Raw genomic sequence first — 22,258 nt, forward strand, 5'->3', positions numbered from 1 at the left:
CTTCACTCATGATTTAAAATATAGATGGCTACACGAACAAATCAAACCATTTGGTATTGTATATTCTCATGCCGGACGCAATTTCATGTTCAAGTGTTTTTTGTCAGGGAAAATATAATCCCTCAACCACTCTGTAAAAGTTGTTCATTCTGTTTTTTTTTTCTTCCTCCTTAAGTTTCCCGGTTCCTTGAGATTCCCACATGGGGTAAAAATGCCTCACTTGCTTCTCCCCCCCCCCCCCTCGAGTTTCGGCCCTGGAATGTGTGTGACTGTATTATCCTCACAACAAGACTCAGAAGCGACACCATCTGGTGTCATTTTGTCAAGTCAAACTCAATTAGTGAGTGAGAAATCCAGATGATCCGGACGTCGGAGGGGGGGGTTGTTTTTTCTGGGGTCACATTTGCTCTCGAGCATCATAATGTTTCATTATTGGAAAATTTTCCGGGTGGAAAGAGGCTAGAGTTTGTCTCGAAATCTTCGATCCGCCAAAGAGGATGAGAATAACCATTCTTATTCTAATCTCGACATCTTAAGAGGAAAAAAGAGCCTCGAGAGAGAGAAAAATTTACTATATACTCTCTTCATTCATTCTTTCTTTCTTTCTTGATCCAGGACAGTCACAGGAATGTCACAGTTTGTTGTATGTGCGTGCGTGTGTTTGAAAAGTAGATTGAGTCGAGAGGAAAATGAAGCCCCTTCGTAACACGTAATGAGTTTCCTACACACTGGAAGATTCTATAGAAAAATAAAATAAAGGGGGGAGCACACGGAACTTTATCATTAAAGGAGAGAAAACGGAAGAAAACAACTGCTACATTACGATCGAACGTCAGAGTTCAATTCCTCTCGGCTAACGAGGATCCAGCACGAAATTTCAAGGAGAGTTACACTATTTTTTGAACTGTGATGTCACTTGATGCAAATTTTCGAGGAAACTATATCGGACCAGAGACACGAATGGGAACCGTGGGTTTTTTTTATCACGTATGGTCATGCGATCGAAACCTCTAGAAGTGCGTATAAGGCTTGCGTACAGTAATAAAGGCGAAGGAAGATTCGTATTCCTACAAATGCGTAGGAAGATTGCGTATCTTTAAAAATGCGCAGGAAGATTATGTATCCCTAGAAATGCGTAGGAATATTGCGTATCTTTAAAAATTCGTAGGAGAAGATTGCGTATCTTTAAAAATGCGTAGGAAGATTGTGTATCCCTAGAAATGCGTAGGAAGACTTCTCGTATATATCCCTACAAATGCGTTGAACTAACATAACACCAGAATTGCGTAGGAGGCTTGCATACGCCGGATAAATGCTAGGATTGCGTACGCCAGGTAAATGCTAAGAGGATTGCGTACGTCCTATAAATGCGTAGGAGGCTCACTAAACATGAATACGACACTTGTATATCTCCAGTAATGCGTTCGTGGCTATTTTTTCACTACAAATGCGTAGAATCTTTCCGTACCTCTAAAAGAGTGTAAGAGGTTTGCGTGCCCATTGAAATACGTAAGAGATTTTGGAGGTTCCAGAAAAGAGTAGGAGGTTTGTATGCCTCTAGAAATACGTTGAAAGTTTGCATGGCTCTAAAAACGCGAAGGAATTTGCGTGATTCTAGAAATGTGTAGGAGGTTTGTGATTCTCTAGAAATGCTTGGGAGGCTTGAAAATCATGGGAAATAGGCGTCAGCTGGATCGAACCCGAACCTTCTGCTGGTTTCTGTAGGTGTGACCATTACAATACTCACGCAACTACACAACGGCAACATCGGTATATCGGAAGAATGAGTTATTAGCCATAATTTATTATCACACACACGGAGTATCGTAAACTTTTGGACTCGTGATGTCCATCGAGACATTTTTCGGTGACATCTTTTTGATTAATGGCGCTTGTCAGTTTCGAGCGTCTGTCGAGACCAAATTCTCAACCAAGCGCAATGTATTAATTATACGACAGAGAAGAAATTCTCGACTTCCTCATTATAGTTAGGATCGAGACGTTTTGATTATTGTTATCCGACGCCGAAAAAAATAAAATGCTCCCTATAATGCATGGTAATTATAACCAGAACTGGAAGGATTTTTCCCTAATTATAATGGTTGGCAGTAATAATAATTGATCCAGACTCTGTAATCAAAATCAAACGGAGACATCCGTAGGACGCGTTTCTTCAAAAGCCCATGGCTTTCTGTTCCACACACTAGGCTACTCGAAACTAAAATAATTACTATAATGATAATGGCGATCGAGAAAACTGCGTGACGCGATTGCGCCATTGTGGAACTGCTCCCCATTTCTTTGAAACAAAACTTTTGACAATTCATTTTTTTTCACGACTCATCAGAATTGAAGTCAATAGGTTGACTGAATACTTTTTGATGATTAATGGAAAGGCAATTGTGACAAAATGGCCGGCAAAGGCTATTGCGAAGGCTTTGCACACCATTGATGCAGGGTTACATGCATGGCCCCCACATCCTGTAGCGGGGCCCCTAGGCTGGGATCTTCTGCGGGCTGCTCGGTCAGACTTTTAACGGGCCCCTTCTGCAGTTAATTTATAACGTTAAAAAGCAAAAAAAATTATGATAACCGTCCCGGGCCCCAGCGCTAGAGCCCTGTCAGCTGTCAGCTCCCCCCCCCCCCATGTGGGAACCATGGTTACATGTCTTTCTTCACGGGTACGGATCCATGGTGATTTGTCGCAAGCTTTCCATACCGTGGATGCAGCGTTCGATGCATTTTCTTTCACAGACACGTATCCGGGAGGATTTGTCGAAGGCTTTCCATGCCACCGATGCAGAATTTAATGCCTTTTTTGCACAGGCACAGATATAGGGTGATTTGTCACAGGTTTTTCATGCCGCGGATGCAGCGTTCGATGCATTTTCTTTCACGGGTGCGGATCCAGGATGATTTTCCGCAGGCTTTTCATGCCGTAAATGCAGAGTTGGATGCCTTTTTTTCTACAGGCAAAGATAAAGGGTGATTTTTCACACACACAGGGTCTCCATGCCGCGGATGCAGGGCTCGATGCTTTTCCTTTCACAGGCGCGGACCCAAGGGATTTACGAAACAGGAGATTAGATCGACAAACAATTAACCGAAGGAGAAATCTCCACTGAGAAAATTCGCCGACGAACAATTCATCGACAACAGTTCGTCACCAGTGAGTGAGTGATCGAATGAGTAGATGAAAGAGTGACTGCATGAGTAACCGAGTGAGTGACCAAGTGATTTGGTGAGTTAGTGATTTAGTGAACGTATAAGTGAACCGGTGAATAGATGAGTGAGCGAGCCAACGGACACGAGTGTGGCCTCGACTTTTAACGCATCGATTCCCAGAAGATAATAATCACCAATAATCTTCCTCTTACGTCATGACGTCATCAAAACATCGGCGTTGTCTCCAAGATTTCTAAGTCCTTGGTACGATTTACAGGGAAATGCGTATTTTGTCCCAAATTATTTATTTCACATCGCATATACAAACGCTATTTGAAATATTTTATTGCGAAAAATTAGCATAATTAATGATAAGTAATGACTATTTACACAAATTTCGTAACATTGCCCTCCCCCTTTAGAATTGCACGTCCAGCGAAATGCAATCCTCAAATCGGTAAGCGATACTTGATCACTATGACAATGATCTAGGCTACTGAAATGGACCACCTTACACTTCGACGACGGTGTCCTTTGAATAGGCACCAAGACGTCGTTCAGTTTCTTCACAACTCAGTAAGGTCTTTTCCATGACGTCTGGGGTTTCGGCACAGTCCATACTGACGAGGACTCCCTTCGAAAGTGCTTGAAATATTGTTGAATGAATGTGGATATATTGCTGTAACTTTCAATAAATTTGTCACGAAATAGGAGATTATTTTACAGAATAAATCTCGTTCGTATCACCGACCATTAAAACTCTTAAAAGAGATGTTTCGGATAGTCTCACTATCGAACAAATTCTCACGAGATAACCGAGGAGATAAATAAATCGCGTAATAGCGTCTCTTTCTCTCAAAGCCATGAAGTGATTCCAGTCCTCGAGTCGCATTACACATGGAATAAGTCCTTTTGTATTTTAGAAAACGTTTGGGAAATTGAAGACGTGGTATATTGTGTATCCAGTTCTCTCTCTGGTGTGCGTGCGTGTGTCTGCGACACAAAAAAAATAGATGGCGACTTGGGATTTCGGGTCGTTAACGGGCTCTAAGTCTCGCTCACTCGAATTTTATTACCTTCTTCTCGGATACTGCAAAAGACTTCGACTTTATCGACTTGTCACTGTTATTTATTTATTTACCTATTTATCCATGTCTGCTGTTTGGAGAAGAGAAAAGTGTTTTTTTTTTTTTTGTTTGAAAGCTAAAGAAATTCTCTTATTCTTTCCTAAATATTGATCTTCAAGTTTCCGTTTCGTTTTATTACCATTTTTAGGTAGATATTTGGAAGAATTCGCCGTCTTTTGGGGGAAATAAACAGAAGTCGCGGGGGAGATATTATGTATATGACATATTGTGGGGTGATAGGATTTCAATAATTTTGTTTTGATAGATTTTTTTTTTATATGAGTAACTGTCGGCCGACGATCAAATAAGAATTCCCGCTCACACATGGTTTCGGTTTGACGAGGGCCGTAACTAGGAGTCGTGATCACACCAAGCCGATCAAGATAATATAGTTTCGATATCACCAAGGCTGTAACAGGAGTCGCTATCACACCAAGCCGATCAAGATAATATAGTTTCGGCATGACCAGGGCCATAACTGGGAGTCGTGATCGCACCAACTCAGTCACGATAATAGTTTCCACATGACAAGGGCCGTAACTAGTAGTCGTGATCACATAAAGCCAATCAAGATGATATAGTCTTGGTATGACCAAGGCTGTAACTAGTACTTAATCACACATGTGTGTGTGTGCACCTTGTCTACATTTCTCTGTGTAACTTTACCGCAAGTAAATAAACTTTATTGCTAACCAGAACTTTATATGACCAGTATCGAATATAATAGTCGTGATCACACCAAGCGAATCGCGGTAATTTTGTTTCAGAGCCAGTGCCGTAAGTAAGAGTCATGATCATACCAAGCAAGTCAAGATAATACAGTCTCGGTATGACCAGGGCTGTAACTACTACTACTACTAAAACCATACATGCACCTCGTCGATAGTCCTCTGTGAAACTTCTAACGAATTTGTACATGTTGGAATGGGAGAGTACGTGTTGTGAACCTAATGTGAAGTTTTGTTCCTATGTAATGCTTGATATAGTGCTGCCATCTATCATCCATTTTTCGAACTATGAGTGAAGTATAATGCTTAAACACCCAGGGCTGTAACTGGGAATTGTGGTCACATATCGATTCAATTAAGGTAATGGTCTCGTTACGATGAGCGCCGTAACTATGGGTGGTGATCACAACACGCCAATCACGATGTATATTCGCGGTAGGACCAGTGTTATTTCTGGGAGTCGTGATCACACTAAACCTAACACTATAATGTAGTTTCGGTATGACCGGACTGTAACTAGAAATCATTATCACACCAAAAGCCACTCAAGATAATATAGTCTCGGTATGACCAGGGTCGTAACTAGGAGTCGTGATCACACCAAGCCAATCATGATGAAATGCTCTCGGTATGACCAGGACCGTAACTAGAAGCCAAGGTCATTTTTACCAGGAGAACAGTCAACGTAATTGTGGCGTCTCCTCCTCTATAGAAGTCGTTGGTTATATAACGGTATTTTTTGTTTCTCATAAAATATTCTGCCCCTGACGATTGCCACTCATAGCAACTGTCAGTGGGTACTGTATCGTCTTCACAATAAGACTCGGCCATATCGTTATATTGCAATTTACTGCCATTAATGAGATGGGTTAGAAAGGAAGGCGCTGTCTATCGGTGGTCGCCTCAAGTTCGTTAAGGAAAACATCTGATCTATATCCTCCCTCGGATTCGAATCCAGGACCGTAACAGCAACCTTCACGGTGGTAGTAGACGAGCATCTTACCACCACGACACTCGGGTGCCACAGGCGGCACCACCTGGCACCATTTTAACAAGTCAATCTCAATTGGAGGGAGTACAAATGCAGATGGGCGATCAGTACGCAGGACCTGGACTGGGCTTCGGACAAATGTTCCGGGGGGGCCCTGTTTTGCAGCGCCTGCCTACCAAATTACATACTTGTTTCAGAAAATCCTATCTTATTTGCATGAGGCCGCACGGGATTTCCCCCGGGGACATGCCTAGACCCATGGGTACTGTTAACGGGCTTAAAGTCTAACTCAAACTTAATTAGCTTCTCTGTTCGGGGATACTGCAAAAAATACTTTGACTTTATCGACTTGTCACTGTTATTTATTTTTATTTATCTAATTTATTCATCTGTGTTTGCAGTTCAAAAAGAAGGGAAAAAAGTCTTTTCTACACGAAAGATAAGAAAATTTCCTCATTCTTCAGTAAATATTGATCTGGAAATTTGCGTTTTATTATAATTTTTTGGGAGATATTTGGAAGAATTCACCTTTTTTTTTTGGGAGGGATAAACAGAAGAGGAAAAGCGGAAGATATGATGTGTATGATATATTGATGGAATTCCGATAATTTTGTTTATCGGTCGGCGATCAATAAAGACTTTCAGCACACGCGTAATGTTTTTTTTTTTCAAGTCACGACCGCAATAAGGGGTTTTCGGATATCGTGGGAGAGAGAGAGAGAGAATTCCTGGGAAAAAACTGGATTTGGTCTTGAAATAACAAATATACTTCGGCTTCGAGAATAATCTGCACGGAGCATAAACATGGGCTGATAAGGGGCTTCGAAAAGATCCTCCTAGCAAGCTCACATTGAAATTGCAGTCAGTAAAATCTTCACGCTGTTGCTTTCTCCGAGCTCCTGATTTTTGTGATAGATGGAAGCACGTTATGAAAGTGATGACCCACGCTTGACTTTTCTAACTTTTTTGTCAATGACTAGCATCTTTGCCTATATTTGGCTCTTTTTTAGCAAGAACTAGCATCTTTGCCTATATTTGGCTCTTTTTTAGCAATAACTAGCATCTTTGCCTATATTTGGCTCTTTTTTAGCAAGAACTAGCATCTTTGCCTATATTTGGCTCTTTTTTAGCAATAACTAGCATCTTTGCCTATATTTGGCTCTTTTTTAGCAATAACTAGCATCTTTGCTCATATTTAGCAATAACTAGCATCTTTGCTCATATTTAGCAATAGCTAGCATCTTTGCTCATATTTAGCAACTTTTTGCGATCATATTTGGAAAATGTTTGGTGATAATTTGTATCCCACAACACATAAATGACACTTTCTCGATATTAATGCTGAGACGAATTTCGAAAAGTGAAGTTTGTTGTCTCCACCTAGAATCGAACCCTGGTCCTCTTGCAATGTGCGCAACAAACTTTTCTTTCCAAAGTTCATCTCAGCATTATACAAATACAACGCCACAACAAGCAAAATGCCCAAAGGTGGCTCAGAAAAAGATGCCCATAAAAATATGGATGTCATATATTTCAAAAATATCCAGAAAGTCTCTTTCTTTGAATAACTGGCACCTTTGCTCATCTTTGACGATGTTTTTGGCGGCAATTTTAAGATTTTTGGCAATAATTTGACAACATGGCTCAATTTTTAGTATTTCTGATAATTGACAACTTTGGTCACTTTTGGAAATTTTTTTGGCTGATAATTTTAAACTTAGTTCGCTCAGCTTTTTGGAAACATTTTTGGCGATAACTTTCCATGACCTCCTATAAAATCTAGGAAATTGTGACTTTGCTCACCTTTGGCAATAAAAATAATAAAATAAATCGCAATAATTTAGTGATAACTGGCAACTTTGCTCACTTTAAAACTCCTTTTTTTTGCTGATAATTGGCATCTTTCTTGTAGATAACTGGCAATTTTGCCCATCTTTGGCACTTTTTAGCTCAAAACTGGCAATGCACCGTATTCTTTCCTATTTAGGATCCCAATTTTCCGTTTCTTTCTAGAGGAAACATGATCAGCCTAATTATGAGAAGGTTATAGCATTGCTGAGACCAAAAAAAAAAAAATTAGCATGTTCGTCTAGCTGCTACCACCATCTATCTTCCGAATTAGAGGTGAAAAATTGGGAATGAAAGCAAATTTAAGTTGCAAGTCTCCAGAAGATAACTTTTCGAAGGGGAAATCGACACGAATTTTCGATCTCGGAAAATTAGAAAATCGCGGAAAACGCGTATCAGAGGATCCAATACAGGATTGGAGAATCAATCCGCATCAGTAAAGCTGGAGGGAAATGAAGAGCACTTCACACTTACCAGCTGGGACAGCAGAGACATTTTCGGAGAAAAGTCATCAAGATTTAAAGAGCACTCAAATCCCGTGTATATTGAGTTACGGATCTTCCTCGAAGTCCTCCTAAATAATTCCGCGCAAAAATTACTTCGCAATTTCGCCTCTTACATTAAAATCCACTTCCTCAGAAATCCCGGGATCGCTCCCAAATAATCAAATAACTTATACATTGATTCGCGTCCATGTTTAGAAATTCATCTCTGAAAATTGCATTCAATTCCGTAAGCTGTCATTTTTTATTATACCCGGATTTTTTTTTGGTTTTTTTCCTACTCGTATATATATAGCTGTGTTCATAAATATTTCAACATGAATCCATACCAAATAGTTCACAAAAAAAGGAAACTTATTGGAAAGTGAAACATGATAAGAGTTATTTATTTATTACGATGAAGAATTCCATAATGCAGTGAAAAAAACCTTCAATGAATCCATTATTTATTGATAAAAACTTGGAAAAAAACAATTGAAAATATTCTACCGGTAAAAAAAATTGATTAACTTGATATGAAGTATAAAAACGTCGACATCAAATCCAATCAAATCTTCAATAAATTGCTGGGGAAAAAAAAATTTTCATCAAAAACTTATACTTTCATTCAGTAGAGAATTTTACATTACGAATATATTGTTCAGTTGCGAAAAAAATTATATATCCGTGTTATTGTTCGTTAAACTATAAAAAAAATCGCATATCCGATTCAATTAAATTGAAAACTTTATTCGTAAGGTAAGGTCACTGTGGGGTAAAAGAATATTCACAATTCCATATACCTTTGGTATTTTTCCTACATTCACGAAAATGATCTTATACATTTAATATTTCTCCTACATTTACGGTAATTATCTTACATTTAGTATTTCCCTTACATTTACGGTAATTATCTTACATTTAGTATTTCTCCTACATTTACTGTAATTATCTTACATTTAGTATTTCTCCTACATTTACTGTAATTATCTTACATTTAGTATTTCTCCTACATTTACGGTAATTATCTTACATTTAGTATTTCTCCTACATTTACGAATATAATCTTTATTTCGTATTTTTTTTACATACATGGAAATAATCTTACATATTTGATATTCTCCCACATTTACGAAAATAATCTCATATATTTGATATTTTACCACATTTACGAAAATAATCTCATATATTTGATATTTATCTTACTGTTAAGGAAATAATCTTACATATTTGATTATACTCACACATTTACGAAAAAATAATCTTGTATATATATTTATATATTTAGCATTTCTCCCACATTTCCGAAAAAAATCTTATTTCGTATTTCTCTTATATTTACAAAAATAATCTCACAAATTTTGATATTTATCCTACATTTATGGAAATAATCTTATGTATTTGATATTTTTATTAAATTCACAGAAACAATCTTACACATTTGGTATTTTTCCTATATTTACCAAAATATAATCTCGCATAATTTATATTTTTCTACATTTACGGAAATGAGGTTAAGTACTTGGTATTTCTGCTACGTTTGCGGAAATGATCTTACAAATTTGGTATTTACCGTACATTTACAAATACAATCTTACATATTTAGTATTTTATAAATAATAATTTTACATATTTATTATTTCATCATTTTATTTTATATTTTTGATCATATTATTACATATTCCACATTTCTCATTAATTATTATATTATTTCATTTTACATTTTTGATTTATTGTTTCACAACAAAAATAATCCTCTTTACGTAAAATTTTTATTCACAAAAATATGCGAAAACAAAATTATCTTGTTAAAATTTAGCGAAATGTAGGCTTACGATAAAAAAAATCTCATCATGTGAACGCATGGAAATAATCTTAAAACGTAAAACTTTTTCAGTTTTCAAATTTTGATTAATCATAATTATACGAAAATAATCGTACAGTAATATTTCTCAAAAATTTCAAAAATAGTGTTTTGTTATTATTAGTTTCCCGTGAATGTACAAAACAATATTATGAAATTAATTAATAACTAATCCCAATCAAATTTTTAATTAATCTCTAAAAATATATATAAAAATGTTGTTATCTACTTAAAATTTATCGTAAAGGTTTCCGAAAATAAATTTAACGAAGTGAGTTTGTTACAAATTTACAAAAAAAAAACCTCGTATATATCTCCATTAGTCATGAATGTACGAAAACAGTCTTATTTACGTTAAGTTTGGTTTAAATTTACGAAATCTTTTAGAAAGCCTGATGGAAGTTGAATTATTCAAACGGAATTAATTAGCTTTTGACTAATGATTCGTAAGATGCTAATCCTATTTGTTTAGGGAACAAAAGAAATACTTTGAATAAAACTGATGCGCTTGTTTTGATCGGTAAATCGAAACCTTAAATTGGATTGTTTTATATTTAATGCATGCAAATATTGATCAATTAATACTCTTGCAATATTTTTTTTGCTATAAATATATTATTCAATATATCAATTATTTATTGGGATTCCGCTCTTTTTATACCAGAGGTGCTCAACCTTTTTCTGTCCGCTGGCCAGATACAGTCAATTCGCAATAAGTCAAACTCCGATAACTCGAATATATGTTTAAGTCGAAGTTTCAATCGGTTCCAGAAGTTTTTCTACATTTTAGTGGTAAAATAAACACAAACCCTTAACTAGAAGTTTTCTTCCTTGATGTTTCTTAAAGAAGTTTCTCGAAGTTTTCTTAAGTCGATGTTTTCGAGAATGAAAGAATGACTTTAAAAAAAATAGCATTTAGCAATAAAATTTCGTATTTAGCAATAGAATTTAGCAACAGAATTTAGCAACAGAATTTAGCAACAGAATTTAGCAACAGAATCGAACATTTAGCAACAGAATCGAACATTTAGCAACAGAATCGAACATTTAGCAACAGAATCGAACATTTAGCAACAGAATCGAACATTTAGCAACAGAATTTAGAATTTAGCAACAGAATTTAGAATTTAGCAACAGAATTTAGAATTTAGCAACAGAATTTAGAATTTAGCAACAGAATTTAGAATTTAGCAACAGAATTTAGAATTTAGCAACAGAATCGAACATTGAGCAACAGAATCGAACATTGAGCAACAGAATCGAACATTTAGCAACAGAATCGAACATTGAGCAACAGAATCGAACATTTAGCAACAGAATCGAACATTTAGCAACAGAATAGAGCATTTAGAGATAGAATTCAGCATTTAGCAATAGCAGATTCATTCAGCGGATTCATTTGTCTCCTTGCAGAAAGTTAATGGCTTTCTCACGTAAGAAAGTCATAAAAGGGAAAGAGTCCGTCAAAAATCACTGCATTTTTTGACAGCAAATATAATCTTGCATGCACTTCATACACATTTTAGAGAACACCTTTCTTTTTTTCCCCCACTTCGAAAACGTATTTTTCGATGAGTCGAACTAACGATAACTCGAAGTTTTTTGTCGGCCGCTACACATTCGACTTATCGAGATTTGACTACATGTGATATTTCACATATAAACAACATAACGGGCTGTAAATGTCTCCTCGGATGATAGCCAACGCAGGAAATGTTAGTGGGTTTTCCGACTACAAACCACTAGTCCCATTAGAAACGGAAATTAAAACGTCGTTCTCTTGTGAAACAACTTGACACTACATTCAGCAGCCCCCCCCCCCCCCAAAATGAACACATCTTGGTGATGGCAACCACTAGCGTTGGAGAAACGGAAACCGACGATTGTGTTGTGTTTTTTTTTTTTTTTTTTGGTCCCAGAAACTCTCCTTCGACAAATCCTGGGTTGCGGTTGCTGTCAGTCCACATTTACGCTAATTCAGAGGTGCATAACCTTTGCAGTCCAATGACCAGATATGCGGTAATTCTGCCAGAAATTTGTATATATAAAATGGCCATATGAGCCTTATTTTACTGGACATTCCCGTTATTTTTGCCGTCCCAATTTTTTTCATAAAGTTTCCCGTTTTTTCTCGTATTTTCAACGTGGCACACTTGAATTTTTGAAATAAAGAATCAAGATTATTCTCATAACTTATGAATTAAATGCCTTTGACAACATTTTTGGTTGTAATTAGTAATTTTACTTGCCTTTGACAATTTTTTGGCAGTATTCGGCAACTTTACTTGCCTCTGACAATATTTTTTGGATGTCACTTTTTTTTACCTTTGACAACTTTTTTGGATGTAAGGGGCCATTCAAGTATTACGTAAGCAGATTTTCAGCCATTTTTGACCCCCCCCCCCTCCACTTGTCAGCAAAATTTTGTCAGCAGTTTAGAATATTTCATATCTTCAAAAAGGGGTGGCTGAGGACGTAAGCAACCTTCAAACCCCCCCCCCTCCCCTGATCATCAAAAGTCAGCAATTCCGGAAACTCCCCCCCCCCCCTCGATGCTAACGTAATACTTGAATGACCCCTAATTGGCAATTTTACTTGTCTCTGAAAACATTTTTTGGCTGTTACTTCAGGCTGTTACTTTGGCTTTCAACAATTTTTTGGCTCTAATTGGCAATTTTTCTTGCCGTGGACAATTTTTTTCGGCCTCAAATGGAAACTACTTACCTTTGACAATATGTTTTTGTCTGTAACCTTACTTGCCTTTGACAATATTTTTCGGCTGTAACTTTATTTGCTTTTGACAATATTTTTTGGCTGTAACTTTATTTGCTTTTGACAATATTTTTTGGCTGTAACTTTACTTGCATTCGAGAATATTTTTTGCCTGTAAACTTGCTTGCCTTTGACAATATTTTTTGGCTGTAACTTTACTTGCATTCGAGAATATTTTTTGCCTGTAAACTTGCTTGCCTTTGACAATATTTTTTGGCTGTAACTTTATTTGCCTTTGACAATTTTTTTTGATAATTGGCAATATCCCGATTTCCTGTATTTTTTATAAAGGAAATATGATCAGTCTGGGCTTTTATCGTGATGTGTGTGAATTCATACTTTTCTACCGGAACACCTTTCGCGGACCCGATGGAACCACTTGGTGAGATACATTTGTTCCACGTGTGTGCGTGGGTCTGAGATTGTGCAACCCCTGCGCTAAGGATATCTGCCTTCACACACGAAATGGTAATCAGATAAAAAGAAAGAAGATTGGGAGAAAAATGAATGACATTCGCAGCAGTCGGAAAGAATTCCCATAAGTTCTTATTCTTTTTTTTTTCCTTTGATTTTCGATAATCCTGACCCATTTCTGTCGAACACAGAATTCCCGGATCTTGCTCCTTACCGCTGTATACAGGAGAAAAAAATGGCATCTATTAAATGTATTCGATGAGGAAGAAAAGGAGGGAAGCTGTGTGCTGTTTCTGGCAGGTGTTGGAAATCAAATAATTGCGTTTCTGTTCTGTTCTGTCTGACGATTTATGTTTCGAAAGCCATTTTTATTTCATATTTTTCATCCTCCTTCATTCTTCTCTTTTCGTAATGTTTTCTTGAAGATACTAAAGATCATTTTGTCAATTAATCCTAGATTTCAGGCGCATCTGCATCGTGAAACTTCCGTGAATATTTGAATACGGGAAAAGAGCATTAATTTGCATATTTTAATAATTATTTATCTTTTGTAATTCCAACTAAAAGACCATCTAGATTGGAGTCTTTTTTATTGGTTTTATGATTAAATATTGAATTAATGGATGTGAAAGATGGGGTGGAGCTTTTTAATGGCTGGGAGGTCGAGATGGTATTGCCAAAGGGTTTGGAGACGACTCAAAATGGCTTAAATATTCACGCCTTATTTTATGAGCTACAGTCGCTCTTGTCCAAATCAGGAGTTGGGTGCAATAATTTGACTTGACAGTGTTTGTAATTATGAGTTTGAGTTTTCCTATTGATTATAGAATAGTGTAATTAATTTCCATAAATTTTGATAAAATATTAAAATCACATTTCATATGATTTTAAATTCATGTAAATTTCAAATTTTTAAATTTTTTGTCAATTTTAAATTTTAAAATTCCTGTCAAATTCAAAATTCCGAATTCTCGTCAATTTCAAATTTATAATTTCTGCCAAATTCAAAATCCCGAATTTCTGCCAAATTCAAAATTTCGAATTTTTGTGTTTCATATTTGTCAATTTCAAATTCTTAAATATTAGGCAATTTCAAAATTTTATTCCATAGAATTCGAAAAGCATCCGATTTTTCGTGAAATTTAAAATTTTCTTTCTTATAAAATGTAATAAATCTCAACTTTTTATAAATTTCCGAATTTTTAATTCCGTAAAATTTGATAAATTTTAACTTTTTCAAACTAGTTTTTTTGTAAATTTAAAAATTCAAAATTCTAATTCTAAAATTTCATAAAATTTTAATTTCAAGTCAAATTTTAATTTCTTCATAAATTTTCAAAACTGTCGATTCTTTTAAATTTACAAAATTTTAATTATTAAATAATTAAAAAAATAATTAATAGAAATTTTTTTGATACTATAAAATGTGATAAATTTTCTATCAAATAAAATATGATAAATTTCCTATCAAATAAAATATGATAAATTTTCTATCAAATAAAATATGATGAAGTTTCAATCAAATAAAATATGATGAAGTTTCAATACTATAAAATATGATGAAGTTTCAATAAAATATGATGAAGTTTCAATAAAATATGATGAAGTTTCAATAAAATATGATGAAGTTTCAATACTATAAAATATGATGAAGTTTCAATAAAATATGATGAAGTTTCAATAAAATATGATGAAGTTTCAATAAAATATAATGAAGTTTCAATAAAATATAATGAAGTTTCAATACTATAAAATATAATGAAGTTTCAATACTATAAAATATAATGAAGTTTCAATACTATAAAATATAATGAAGTTTCAATACTATAAAATATAATGAAGTTTCAATACTATAAAATATAATGAAGTTTCAATACTATAAAATATAATGAAGTTTCAATACTATAAAATATAATGAAGTTTCAATACTATAAAATATAATGAAGTTTCAATACTATAAAATATAATGAAGTTTCAATACTATAAAATATAATGAAGTTTCAATACTATAAAATATAATGAAGTTTCAATACTATAAAATATAATGAAGTTTCAATACTATAAAACATAGTTTCCCAAACTTTTCATTCCATCGCCCCCCTTCTGCAGAAATTTTTTCCCCTAACTCAAGTGAACCCATGGAATCCTGTGTTAAAACCGCAGCTTCTACCCCCCTTTAGGCCATTCCATCGCCCACCGGGGGATGACATTACCCACTTTGGGAAACTGCTATAAAATATGATAAATTTTCAATACTATGAAATGTGATAAATTTTCAATACTATGAAATGTGATAAATTTTCAATACTATGAAATGTGATAAATTTTCAATACTATGAAATGTGATAAATTTTCAATACTATGAAATGTGATAAATTTTCAATACTATGAAATGTGATAAATTTTCAATTTTATAAGATTTGATAAATTTAAAAAAAAATTTTGTAATTATCAAAACCATCAATCTCAATAACTTTTTCTTATTCGACTTTTTCTCAATCGCTGTTAAATTTAACATTTATTCACAAAAGAAGTCATTTTCTTAAGAAAAATTATCCGAAAAATAAATGCCCTAAAAATTACAAAAATCAAAAAAAAAAAATTATAGATTTTTTGCAGAAAAAAAGACTAGGATTTACGGAAAAAATTCATGAAGGATATTTATTTTAGGATAAATATATTCTTTTGCTTTGTTTTAACACAAATGTTGACTCACCATTTTTTATGCTTTCGGGGAATTTCCTCTCCAGAAAATCTTTAACATTTGCTTTGTTATCGATAGCAAACAAATAATAACCAAAGGAAAAACAAACTGCGAAAAATAGAAAAGAATTCGATTTCCTTGAAGCCTCCGGACTTCCCAGAAAAATCGTAAAAGTACCCTCCCGTCCAGTTTTTTTTTTATTTTTTCCAGAAGCATTTAGGATAAGGAATATGAAATAAGGATCAAGAACTGATTTCTCTTTTTTTTTTCTTCTCAGGGATCATGTCACGTATTCAAAGACCTTTTAAGGAAAAAAAAGGGGGGTTTGGGGGTTTTTTTTTTTGTTTCTAAAACTGATTGATCGACTTTAAATGAAGGCGCCGAACGTGACGCCTCGATGCCGGATTCGATTTCGGCTTTGGACAGTTCTCAATCGGGGATTAATATTGAACTTCCATCGCGTCTGGAAGTTTTTGTTGCTGTCATTAGATTCCATGTGATGTCCTACGTAGAATCTAATCGTGTTGAGAAGATTTATTTTAAAATAAACGTGGATGGAGATTTTCACGAATTAACTTTTGTTATCATTTACATACAGGGCGTCCTGTAAGTCATCAACCGTTAGTCGTAGAGGTATGATTCCAATTTAAAAAATGTTCAACAGGCGTTCAAAAATGACCCTGTACTAGTTTTGAGAGTGAAAATACAATGTATAACAAGGTGAAAGATTCAAATTTTTATAAGGTTCTCCCTCTCTCCGTGCTCTAATTTCCAATTAAAAAGTTGTTGCTCTGTCTCTCGCGATGCCAACAAGAAAAATCAATGTTTCTAAGTGCAATATTCGCTAAGGTATTCGAATTCGGAAAACGAAGGAAATTTGGGAAAGAACAGCGTTAAATGCGGGTAAAACCGTTTTAACCGCATTTAACGCTGTTCTTTCCCAAATTTCCTCCGTTTTCCGAATATCTCGGTGAATATTGCACTTAGAAACATGGAATGTTTTTTTTGATGGCATCAGGAAAGACAGACACGACCGCTGGCTGCCCAGAGAAAGACCATTTTGGAATGGTTTGCGTTCTTTCCCGAAGGGATCGACGGTCTAAAAATTAAATTTTTTTTACTTTGTTACACACTGCATACAAGGTAATTTTTGAACGCCTGTTGAGCATTTTATACATTGGAATCATACCTCTACGAAGAGCGGTTGATGAGACTTACGGGACACTCTGTATAAGTGATTGGCGTCATGGCCCCCCCAAAGGGTGGGCTGACAAGGTTCCAGCCCTGGGGCCCGGAAGGATTTTAATCATTTTTTGTTTTTTCACACTATAAATTCATCATAAAGGGGGCCCCGTGAAAGTCTGGTCGGGGACCCCGTAAAAGATCCCAGCCTAGGGGCCCTGCTTCAGGATGTGGGGGCCATGATTGGCGTAATACTGTAAGCATCGACATATATATAAGTTACTTTTTTAACTATTTTTCCTTGATAAGATTCAAAACAATACTATTATAAGAGGTAGATTTTTTTTTACTGTTAAAAAGAAGGTTTATCTGTACTTTTTTTCGGTTCTGTTCACACTATCGAGCAATTTTGACTAATTCATCTTGCCGCGTCATTGAGAGTGATATGACGTGAGAAAAGTTCTATGCGCCGTTGCATCCGTGACACCAGAGATGACATCGTGTCATGAACTGCCATTGTCGCCATTGAGGCTTGAGTGAATGAAGCATGCGGTACAGTGTGTATATTTGGTGCCGGCAATGCAGTGATGTACGATTGATTTCTGTGATGCAGCGATACATTAACAACACCTGCTGCGATACAGTGATGCACGATTGAAAACGACGTTGTAATGATGCATGATTTGAAACCGGTGATGAAGTGATGCATGATGAACACCTGCTGTGATGCATGATTGAAACAAAAGTGATGCAGTGATGCATACCTATTGCGATGCAGTGATGCATGATGAACACATGTTGCGATGAAGTGATAATGATTGATATCAGCGATTTATGAAATGATACATGATTGATATCAGCGATGGATGCAATGATACATGATTGATACCAGCGATGGATGCAATGATACATGATTGAAACTGGCAATGAAGTTATGCATTATTGACACCCATGATACAGTGATGCATGATTGAATCCTGTGATGCATGATTGAATCCTGTAATGCATGATTGAATCCTGTGATACATGATTGAATCCTGTGATGCATGATTGAAACTGGCGATGAAGTTATGGATGATTGAAACTGGTGATGAAGTTATGCATGATTGACACCGATGATACAGTGATGCATGATTGAATCCTGTGATGCAGTGATACATGATTGAATCCTGTGATGCAGTGATACATGATTGAATCCTGTGATGCAATGATACATGATTGAATCCTGTGATGCTATGATGCATGATTGAATCCTGTGATGCTATGATGCATGATTGAATCCTGTGATGCAGTGATACATGATTGAAACCGGTGATGTAGTGATGCATGATTGAAACCAGTGTGATGCATGATTGAAACCAGTGATGCAATGATGAACACCTGCTGCGATGCAGTGATGCATGATTGAAACCAGTGATGCAATGATGAACACCTGCTGCGATGCAGTGATGCATGATTGAAACCAGTGTGATGCATGATTGAAACCAGTGATGCAATGATGAACACCTGCTGCGATGCAATGATGAACACCTGCTGCGATGCAGTGATGCATGATTGAAACCAGTGTAATGCATGATTGAAACCAGTGTGATGCATGATTGAAACCAGTGTGATGCATGATTGAAACCAGTGATGCAATGATGAACACCTGCTGCGATGCAGTGATGCATGATTGATATCAACGATGGATGCAATGATATATGATTGAAACTGGCGATGAGAGGTTATGCATGATTGACACCGATGGTACAGTGAAGCGTGCTTAATACCAGTGTTGCATAATTAACAACTGCGATGCAGTGATGCATGATTGAAACCGACGGGGCAGTGATGCATGATTGAAACCAGTGTGATGCATGATTGAAACCAGTGTGATGCATGATTGAAACCAGTGATGCAATGATGAACACCTGCTGCGATGCAGTGATGCATGATTGATATCAACGATGGATGCAATGATATATGATTGAAACTGGCGATGAGAGGTTATGCATGATTGACACCGATGGTACAGTGAAGCGTGCTTAATACCAGTGTTGCATAATTAACAACTGCGATGCAGTGATGCATGATTGAAACCGACGGGGCAGTGATGCATGATTGAAACCGACGGGGCAGTGATGCATGATTGAAACCGACGGGGCAGTGATGCATAATTGATTTCCATGATGCAGCGATGCACAACACCTGCTGCGGCGAATGAATGAAATCGGCGATGCAGTGATGTACTATTGACGCCAGCGCTGCAGTGATTAACACCTGCGATGCAGTGAAGCGTGCTTGACATCGGTGATGCAGTGAATCGTGCTTGACAGCGGTGATGCAGTGAAGCGTGCTTGACAGCGGTGATGCAGTGAAGCATGCTTGATACCTATCATGCAAGATTAACATCGACGATACAGATATGCATACGTGACACCAGTTATGCATTCATGATACCGGTGATGCGTGCAACGACGCATATGCAACGTTCAAGATGCGTGTTTGTTGCCACGAAGTCGGGAGTAGTGACACACTGGTGATGCGGTGGTGCATACGTGACACTTACACTGTGCACCGATTGCGTACATTTTCAAAAATATATGGGATTTTGCAGATATTAGCAGCGATAATGGTTTGGAACGTCTCCGGCTAAAAAAAGGTCACATTCACGCATTTGCTTTTTCATCCACCTCGTTGGGCAATTAGCCTGTTGTGGCATTTGTATTTGCATTTGCATTCGGAACAGTCATTCTCCCTAAATTGAATGATTTATTTCAATACTCTCTATTGGCCTTCAGTGTTTTCACAAAGAGCTTTGAACTCCGTATGTTCAGGAATCCGTTGAGGATAAAAGAGTCTTTCATATAAAATATTTCCATCCATAAAAGAAAAGATAACGTCTTTTTGCTAGCCAAAAGTGCACTGAAATTTTACAATTGTTTACTCTTGAAACGTTTTGGTCATTTTTGGCGCCAGTGAAAAACAAACTGCTCCACAAAAGGAGAAAACCAAATCTTTGAAACAAGCTCCGAATTCGAATCCGTAATAACAATGATAACCATAAAAAAAAAATGCATTTCTTTTTCACGTGTTGGATTTCATTGTTGAAGAACATTTTCCTTTTATAAATTTCTTTTCCTGAGAGGATAAGAGCTTTTCTTTGATAATATACAAGTGAAAAGGGAAGAGAAAACAAGATGACATCGAATAAAAATGTGTGTAAGTATTGTTCGTGAGAGGAAAAAAATGTGTTTTCAAAAACATTTCATGACACTTGGAGTTTTCTCAAGTGAACAAAAACTAAAGCTCATGTTGTCTATAACATTTCATGGCCTTTAAGAAAGGTGGAAAAAAAACCGTGTGAATTTCTCCTGGAATTTTTTCAAGGAAAGGCGAAAGATAATATTTGAAATATTTAGTATTTTATGAGATACCTAAAAATTTCTTATATTCAACTCTTGTAAAAAAAAAGTTGCTTAATCATGTATGAAATTTTACTAATATTGACAGTTTAAAGATCTTGATATGGTGCATATGGTTTGATCATCCTTGCTTTTTATTGCCTTCAGTGAGTTTGCAGGTTCGCAAAATAAAAATTCTACGTGAGTGTCTCGCGCGACAGAAGTGAAACTTGTAGGTTTGTTGCTTAGACTAGACTAGATTTCACGAATTTTCGAATATTCATATATATATACTGTATTACAGTATAAATATGTTTAGTAGTAAATGAAAGCGATAGGGAGTTGCTCCAGACCAACTTAAACAAGATTGCAGCATGGGCAAATGAATGGAGCATGACGTTTAGCGTAGATAAGTGCATGGTCGCTCATTTTGGTTCGAACAACCCACGGTTCTCTTACGAGTTGAATGGTGTCACTATCCCGGATGCAACTAGAGTCACCGATTTGGGAATTCTCATTGACGAGCGACTTAAGTTTTCTGAACATTGTTCAGCGGTTGTCAAAAAAGCGAATAGAATGCTTGGTCTCATTTTCAAAAAGGTCTCTTCGCGTTCTCCTAAAGTCATTCTTCCGCTTTTTCGAGGCTTAGTTCGTCCTGGACTGGAGTATGCTGTAAGGTTTTGGAGACCATACCTACAGAGGGACATAGACTTGGTTGAAGGGGTGCAGAGAAGAGCTACGCGTGTCCTTATTGGCACACAGGGCTTGAGTTATGAAGAAAGACTTCATTTTTTGAATATGTTTACATTGGATGAACGCAGGTGTCGAGGAGATACGATCGAAGTGTTCAAAATTTTCAATGGGATGAATAGGATGGATCATGAACTTTTAGTACACCGCCAATCGACTGCTTTTACAAGGGGACACCAGTATCGATTGGTGAGGGACAATGCAAGGTTATGGTGTCGCAGGGAATTTTTCTCCAATAGGGTTGTTAATAAATGGAATAGCTTACCCCCGGAGGTAGTAAATTGTAACACAATTGACACGTTTAAAAAGAAATACGATAAACATGTTGGGGTAAATCGAGAAGCTCTATCCATTCTTAGAATAAGACAACCATAAGTATTCTTTATGGGCATTGTATAATATTTTATCATGTGTATATATTGTTTGTAATTTGTGTTAATTGCATTTTTAATTGGGTTGCTGTATTTTTGAAACATATGACAACCATATTTTTATGGGCATCTTTTTATCAGCCACCTCGTTGGGCATTTTGCCTGTTGTGGCGTTGTATTTGTATTTGTATTTGTATTTGTAAATCTGAGGTCACATGGCAAAATGCCACAAGTCACTTTTACCAAAAAAATTGAGTTGTTCGCATTCTGGAGTGTCTCGTTCACTAAAATTTTGGAAGGTGACAAAACTTCGTCCATCTCTTTCAGTTTATGAGAAATCAACGGAGGCAAATTGCAATAACTTGAAAAGCCACAGTTTCACATTTCGGCAAAGTATTGTTCACAAATTTGCCATCGTGAAATTTTGAAAAAGTGACTTGTAACATTTTGCCATCTGAGCACAGAAATATACAATAT

At 36.1% G+C, this 22,258-nt stretch overlaps 1 protein-coding gene across 1 annotated transcript in view; it reads left to right on the plus strand.

Annotated features, from left to right (window-relative positions):
- Positions 1 to 22,258, plus strand: part of LOC149084377 (cyclic nucleotide-gated channel alpha-3-like) — a 162,897-nt gene that overhangs the window by 47,709 nt on the left and 92,930 nt on the right. The window lies entirely within an intron of this gene.

This window comes from Pholcus phalangioides, unplaced genomic scaffold (genome assembly GCF_987345545.1).
Source record: "Pholcus phalangioides strain wild (caught in Gottingen) unplaced genomic scaffold, Ppha-v1.0 ptg000008l_1, whole genome shotgun sequence".
NCBI classification, from domain to species: domain Eukaryota; kingdom Metazoa; phylum Arthropoda; class Arachnida; order Araneae; family Pholcidae; genus Pholcus; species Pholcus phalangioides.